Here is an 8,461-nt window from a genome sequence, read left to right on the forward strand (position 1 = left end):
CCTCGTGTTCTCATGCTTTCTTGATCACTGAAGCATTCAAAGCAGCATCCACTAGGAACTAATCACGACTGCTCGCTCATATGCCTTTCCAGCCAACATTTGGTTGACAATGTCAGGTCCATACACAAGCTCCAGTAGTGCTCTCATTCCACTATCTTTCATGATGTGGCCCATAGTGCCCAGAAAGCTCATTAAGGTATGAAATGACCCGGGAATGAGAACAATGTGTTTCATTTGGTTTTCGTGGCTGATATGTCTCGCCTTGAATGTGAAATTCTGCAAATTAAAGAAAGCTATCTGAGAGTAGGTTTTCTTTTAATCTTTTCTGTAGGGGAGCCATGTTATAAAATCAATTTGTGATTCCTACCATGAATCACAATGAATTTTATGGATGTTTTGAATATGAAGACAAATCTTTAAACCGAAGTAATAGACAATCAAATCTGTCCACAGGCCACCAATGTCCGATTTAGAAAAAGAGATCCCCATACAGACTATTTTGAATGCAACTAATATTCTGTTTACTGAAGAATTAGCTGTGACCTTAACATTTAATTACAGGTACTATAAGACAGGTTGCAACCCTAGGTTGGCTCAAATATGGAAACAGCCCTCTATAAAAAAAAAAGCAAGACAGAAGTAAATCATAAAATATTCACGAATATTTTATGAAATAATGAAAACAAATGCGATAAAATCAACAGACCATAAAATGATCATTGCATCATCTTGCTCAATAAAAAAGATTTGCACTGTGAACTTCCACAAATCAACTACGTGACGTGGAAGGAAAATCGTCCAATAATTCCATCAAAATTGGAACAAACCTTTCTGAAAACTGCTTGGTACTGAACCATACAAAAGAGGAGACAAGACCTTTAGGGCTGATAATATATCTAGTACTGAATGGTAATTGATATAGTCTGAGAGGACCTGAATGTAGTATATATATACTATATATATATATATATTATATATATATATATATATATATATATATGTATATATATAATATATATATAATATTATATATATATTATAGATGATAGATAGATTATATATAATATATATATATATAATATTATATTATTATATAATAGATATATATATATATAGATATATAGTAATATATATATATATCTATATCTATATATATACATATATATATATATATTATATATATATATATATATACATATATCTATATATATATATATATATATATATATATATATATGACTGGTAAAAATGTTCTGTTACAACAGAATTCCATCTACTAAAAGGAGCCCATAAAAACGACAAAATATAGAAAATAAGTACTATATTTCAGAGACTACTGTCTCTCTCTCTTCAGGTAGGTAATGAATGAGAAAAGTTACAGAAAAGGCGGTATTTATACCAAGAGATCCATCCACAGGTTGAAGGAAGATTTTATCTATGATCTCTGACTCCAAAGTACCCTTTGAGATGTACATTACCTGTCTTTGTTTAATCAAGGCTGACTCTATCATCTGGCCTTTGTACCAACATTTACTGCTATAAATCATATGTGACAAATTCCAGTTTATTCTGTAGTCATGGCTATTTATATGGTTAAAATAGCTGAGCTCTGTTGACCATACCTAACTGACCGTTTATGTTGTATTAATCTCTGAGGAAGTGTCATGGGACAAATTTGATTGTTTATTACTTCGGTTTAAACATTTGTCTTCATATTTAAAATGTCCATAAAATTCATGGCAGGAATCACAAATGGATTTTATAACATGGCTCCCCTACAGAAAAGATTAAAAAAAAACCTAGTCTCAGAGAACCAAGCAGAATTAATTTTCACTGCTTGCATTTGCCTTTGATCCAGTTCTTTGATGACCTTACTGTTCTATTGTAGGTTGAAACAAGAGCGCAAGCAGTGTTTTTGTTCCTTTTCACTTCACAGTATGAGTGCTGTCTTTCCTTGTGTTGCTGGTCTGGTATGTGGATTGAACTGTATTTATTTTTATAAGTGTTGGTTCCAACGAACCTCTTCCTTCTACAAACTGTTTGCAAATTCTAAACCTTCAAATGATGTAAAAGAATGTATAGTTCTGACAAAGTGCGACAAAGACCCAGAAAATGATCAATAGATGGCGCGGAAGAGGCACTGGAAAAGAGATGCAGAATGTGTAAAGGATAGCGGTGAATGGTGTAGCGTGTTTAAGACTGGGCAGGAGTAGTCGACTATGGGAAATGCATTTCAAATTAAACAAATTGCAATATTTTGTTTTATTGCCCGAACATGCCACATGGACCCTTAGGAACATCATATCCTAAATGGGACAAATTCGGCTATTTCGAAATTTTGTAATTCACACTTTTAACCTTATCGTAGGATATAATTTTCCATATCTTCCAGTTTCTCTCCAAAACAGTTCATCTTGCGTGTAAGAGGTATAGAGACTAAAAATATATAGGTAAATTCTTCACGAGTTTCTTTTTATAAGGGTTTTCTCTAAAACTGAATCTTTTTCCAAAAATTATAAATGTTTTAACTTTTTTGAAAAAAGTTAAAAAATTTACTTTGGTCTCACGTTGCCTTCAACATCTCCTAAACTACTAAATTTCACGGTAAGATGTTATAGAATCGGCCTTACATGGAGATGTTTTTACTTTAATTTGGCATATTTATTTTATTTTACATGCTCATGTTATGCACAAGAAACTTGTAAAAGGAAATATATCCAATTTTTAAGTCCATCCAGAATAGATGAAAATAGTTGGTTCAGTCTCAAACAGATTGTAATAGTTTGTTCTGCTGCATGAACGTGAGATTCAGACCTTTAGGAACACCAAAGTAAAAAAAAATGGAACACATTCGGCCATCTTTAATTTGCAGAATTCCACATTCAAGGCGAGACATATCATCAGCCACGAAAACCAACTGAAACACATTGTTCTCATTCCCGGGCCATTTCATACCTTAATGAGCTTTTTGGGCACTATGGGCTACATCATGAAAGATAGTGGAATGAGAGCACTACTGGAGCTTGTGTATGGACCTGACATTGTCAGCCATATGTTGGCTGGAAAGGCAAATGAGCGAGAAGTCGTGATCAGTTCGTAGTTGATGCTGCTTTGAATGCTTCAGTGATCAAGAAAGCATGAGAACACGAGGAGGGCACCCAGAATGCAATAGATGGAGCATTGCAGAAGTTTGATTAAGTTCTTCAATCAACAGAGACAGAAGTAGGGAAGCAAGATGAGGATATTGTGGCAACTGAAGAAAGGCCCAGAGACTTGAGAGGTCAGCTACAGCAGACCCAACCGGAAAATGATAGGTTCAGTACATGGAGATGCGGGATATCCTGCGGTCTGCACTCAGAGGTCAAAGAACCAGCCAATCAACATTGTACTTCAGGGCTACAAAGAATGCTGCCGTTTTTTTTGCTGATTCTGGACGCAATAACTAGACAAAATCAGCACATCTATTCCTCCAGGACATGATGGATCTAAAAATGAAGAATGAGAAACTCTAAGACCAACTTATTGAGTCTGGTATGTTCTGCATTAAAAGATCTGACAGATACTGGGCTAGATTAACAACAGATCTTGTTATTGAGCAAGTTCTTATGAAATATATAAAGTCACCAGGAGGCTTAACACATGGACGAGGTATGGATGAGACTCAAAGAGCAAGATGGTTAAAGGCCATGCCAATCTTTGCGCAGATGACTGATGAGATAAAGAGTTTTCAGAAAGACTTCCACTGAAAGAAAAAAAAAGTCTTAACTCTACCCAGAAACTGCTTCATTGGACGCCTTAGGAATGAGAGGAAGTGAGTGACAAAACGTTGTGCTTTACGATTAGCAAAGGTGAAGGAGCAGAATGGCCTTCACTCCCGGGAAGTATGAGAGGATGTGCAAATATTACCGGTGGAGGCGCATTTTTCTCTGTTACCTCTCTTCTCCAGGAAATTAGGTATGAGAACAATGGCTGTCACAATGATATTGATCAAAAGAAAAAATGACTGATGTTGCTATAACTGATGATACGGGTATTATTATAATCAGAAAGTTTTCAAATACTTCAATGAACGTGTCAAAAATGAAATGAAGTCATTGATTATTCTTGATTAATATTAGACTTATATCATATCATTAAGGTGATTTAATTTTTAAGAGACTTTCCAAGTCTATCAAAACCTCGATTACGAAAGATATCAAAACTTAATTTACAACCATGACTTCAGTTAATGACATTAATACGTCCATTTTGTCTCTTATATTAAGCATAATTAATATTTTGACGATATACTTGTTTCCTAATCTAGGTTATTGCTTGAACGAACTACTGCAGTTCAATCTAGCCTAGATGTGCCACTGAGTGTAAGCTTACTCTTATGAATTATAGTTCTATATCTCTCCTAGAGAGAGAGAGAGAGAGAGAGAGAGAGAGAGAGAGAGAGAGAGAGAGAGAGAAACTGTACAAATGAATCCTGCATATTTGCTAAACAGAAAAACTGGTCTTGGGTGACAAGCAAAGAAATTCGCATCCTGACAGAAGTGAGACTGAATCCACCCGAACGAATATCGAATTAAATCACGGATTATCGATTTCACTTTGATACAGCACGACGCCGTCCTCTATTTTATGGTTATTATAGATCATCCATTCGTGATGAGCAATAGTCATCGCTCTTTTTATCTGCTGAAAATTCAACAGTTATGTTATGAAACCACACAATACGCAATTTTCCCTTCAGTGCCTTACTATAAGCCGTCATACACACACGAGTGCATACAAGATAACCTGATTGCTATCATAAAAACGCTTAGCCACACGTATTATCTCGTGAGGCAAACACTGAACACCGGGATAAATTATAAATATTCTGCCAATATTTTAATGCTCTTTTCCAACTTTCATGAAATTTACCGTTGCCTTATCGTTTTTCATTTAGTTCTATCATCATTTGGTTCTTTAACATGACGAGTGCAGATAAATTAAAATACTTCTCCGATTCGGAATGCCAAGTGTAGTTTATTGATGAGGATCGCTGAAAAATTACGGATTTCTTGGTATATTTCTCCATGCGGTCATTGCGATATATTTTCTTGCTTCATTTCCACAAGCCTTCAGCTATATCTGCATTCTATTCAGTGTTCAGATTTCTAGTTATCTTGCTTTTCTACTTAAGATGTTTGTCCTATTTACTGCATTTTCATTTTTACCGGTTTTTTTTATTGATATTCTCCCCTGGCCACTATCTTATCTTTCTGTGACAATAATTGTCGAGAGACATGTATTCTTCTAAATAACAGATAAAAAGGGTTTCTGTTATCGAAAGGTAACTGAAAATTAGCCTTAAGATAAAGAGGTTGAGTTCTCGACATAAGAGCTTAGTACTTCATATCTATCGAACTGTGAGACCAAAGAATTCATGTGCCATAAATAGGCTCCACATTACGCCCAAATGGAATTCTTTCACAGTCAGAAATTTTTCTGCATGAAATCCGTCTGAATTATGAGGCTAAAAAGTGGAATTCTTAATCTATTTATGTCAAGGTTAAAAGACGATCCAGATAAAAGCGAAAGAAGGGAGAAATATTTTTTACTCAGTATGTTTAACCCTTGAAGCACTGATTGAGAGTACCTTACAATGCGTCCTCCTAACCAATCTGAACGACAGCTAGGTTTCGTATATACAAGGTTTTGTAAGTGTGGCACACAGGCACTTCTAAATAAAATTCCTAAATTCCTATTTTGCCCCTCAGTCTGTGGCAGATCTTAGCTGGAAATAAATGAGGTAAATGTCTAGCAAATTCATCCCAAAACTATTGCTGGGAAACAGACGGTTAACACGTTGGCATCAACAAATCCTGTTAAAAAGAAAATACTATATATCATACATACATACATACATATATATATATATATATATATATATATATATATATATATATATCTATATATATATATATATATCTATATATGTATACATATATATATATATATATATATATATATATATATATATATATATATATATAATATATATATATATATATATATATATATATATATATATATATATATATATATGTATGTATATATATATATATATATATATATATATATATATATATGTATACTATATATATATATATATGTGTGTGTGTGTGTGTGTGTGTGTGAGTGTGTGTGTGCGTGCGTATGTCCGTATGGATTATATATATATATTATAATATATATATATATATATATATATATATGTATATATACCTATATATATATGTATGTATGTATATATGTATATGTATATATTATGGTAATGGTATGTTAGGTTGTATATTATATATATATATATATATACTATAATAAATATATATATATATGAATAATTATCACATCGAACCGTGAGCCATTTATATATCAATTCAAGCTACAAATGTCCTTTAATATCTAAATTCACTTTACCTCCCAATGATATATTTTCATATATGTACCGAAGGGGAATTTTTTAATTGATAATAATTTCGTCCCCCATGGGATCGAACCACCGTCCAAGTGGCTGATTGGATAGCGTCACTGACTGTCCTGATTTCGTCCCCGTCCACTTGGACGGTGGTTCGATCCCATGGGGGGACGAAATTATTATCAATTAAAAAATTCCCCTTCGGTACATATATGAAAATATATCATTTGGGGGGTAAAGTGAATTTAGATATTAAAGGACATTTGTAGCTTGAATTGATATATATATATATATATATATATATATATATATATATATATATACATATATCTTTTCTAGTGCTTATAAAAGTGTAAATTTCACCATTAAATACAGACGTTTTTACCAATGTCGGTCATTCACGAAATCAAATGAACTCGTGCAGCGGCGAAGAGGCTATAGTGTCAACGTAATTATGATTTCATAAATCAAGTCGACATACCCTTTACTGAGGTAAGCCTCCAACCAATAACCTACCTGCCAGCATGTATATATGCAATACTGTGTTGCGAAATGGAAGTGAGCCACACTAAAAGCAAGATTCCTCACGCAACGGAAGTTTGATGAAAACGCAATTATTGCAACGTTACTTCATGAGAAAGGAATGAATCACATTCATTATACCGCAATGGTTTCATACTCAAATGAGATGGAAAATTATTCTTGAAGTACAACAACACAGTAACCTCTATCGGTTTTATGCGAAGCTGGTCGCTCCAACTCCACATTGAATAACGAGTATTTACGTAACATGCCCCTTTGAAGCATTCCCCAAAAATATCTGTCCTTAGCAACAGCGCGTCTGCATAGATATGATTTCATCTGTCCATTTTGATCTTAATCCTAACTAAAAATGTATTTTGTCATTCAACTTACAAATGCTCTTTGTAAATTCATCTCGTTCTCACTACCATACTTGCAGACCCAACACCAGCATGTGACAGAGAGTTCATGCAACAACACACTCGGCTTCAGACAGGAATCATTAATTCCAGGTGACACCTAGGAAGATAAATGCACAGTAGGGAGTCAATTTTCTTTTTTTTCAAATATAGTTTTTAAAATAACTCGGATATTTCATAGCAGGAAATGTCATTCATTGGCCTGATGAAAATTCAAGGGTATTTCATAGTATTTAAAATGAGCCGAAATAAAATCACCAACAAATTGGTTTCAGTGAAGCATAACTTTCTTTCTATTTTTGGTGGAGATTTGATGTTACACTCATTTTTGAAAGATCGAAAAGTAACCTATTATGAATGCATATGTTGAGAGGAGAGTTATTGGAATTATTCAAAGTTCAGTGCGTGAAATTGTTATTCTGTATCAAATTCTCTTACTATTCTATATGCAGATAATCTTTATTTATGAAATAAATAATCTTTATGTATACAAAATAAAAATCAATACTTCATTTCGTAACAACATTTACAAATAATACACGACAAAATCATCTTTACTTGCATCGTCTGTCGTTCTTATAACATCATTTCTTTTATAATATTTACCATAAAAACTTTCACTTCTTACGTTTGAATATAATTGTTTTATTAAGATGCATTAACCAAGTTCGGATTTTTGCACAAATAATACATCTAGTTGGATTCACTAAGTGGCTTGAACTAACATAGCTCTATATGGTTAGTATACAACATAGATAAGTATGGATTCACTTAAGTTATGGTAGGTAGCCTACTGTGTTCAGATTGAATAAGAGTATGGAGCTAGCAAGCTGATCCCAAAGAACTGCTGATAATCGGACATTCAACACCTTATTGGGTCAACTACTCCTGTGAGAAAGGACATCATTGCACCATATATATATATATATATATATATATATATATATATATACCATATATATATATTTATATATATGATATAATGAAGTCCTTTCTCACTGGAGTAGTTGACCCGATTCTCAGCAACTCTTTGGGATCAGCTTGCTAGCTCCATACTCCTATTCAATCT

The sequence above is a fragment of the Macrobrachium nipponense genome, chromosome 5 (genome assembly GCF_015104395.2).
Source record: "Macrobrachium nipponense isolate FS-2020 chromosome 5, ASM1510439v2, whole genome shotgun sequence".
Classification (NCBI taxonomy): domain Eukaryota; kingdom Metazoa; phylum Arthropoda; class Malacostraca; order Decapoda; family Palaemonidae; genus Macrobrachium; species Macrobrachium nipponense.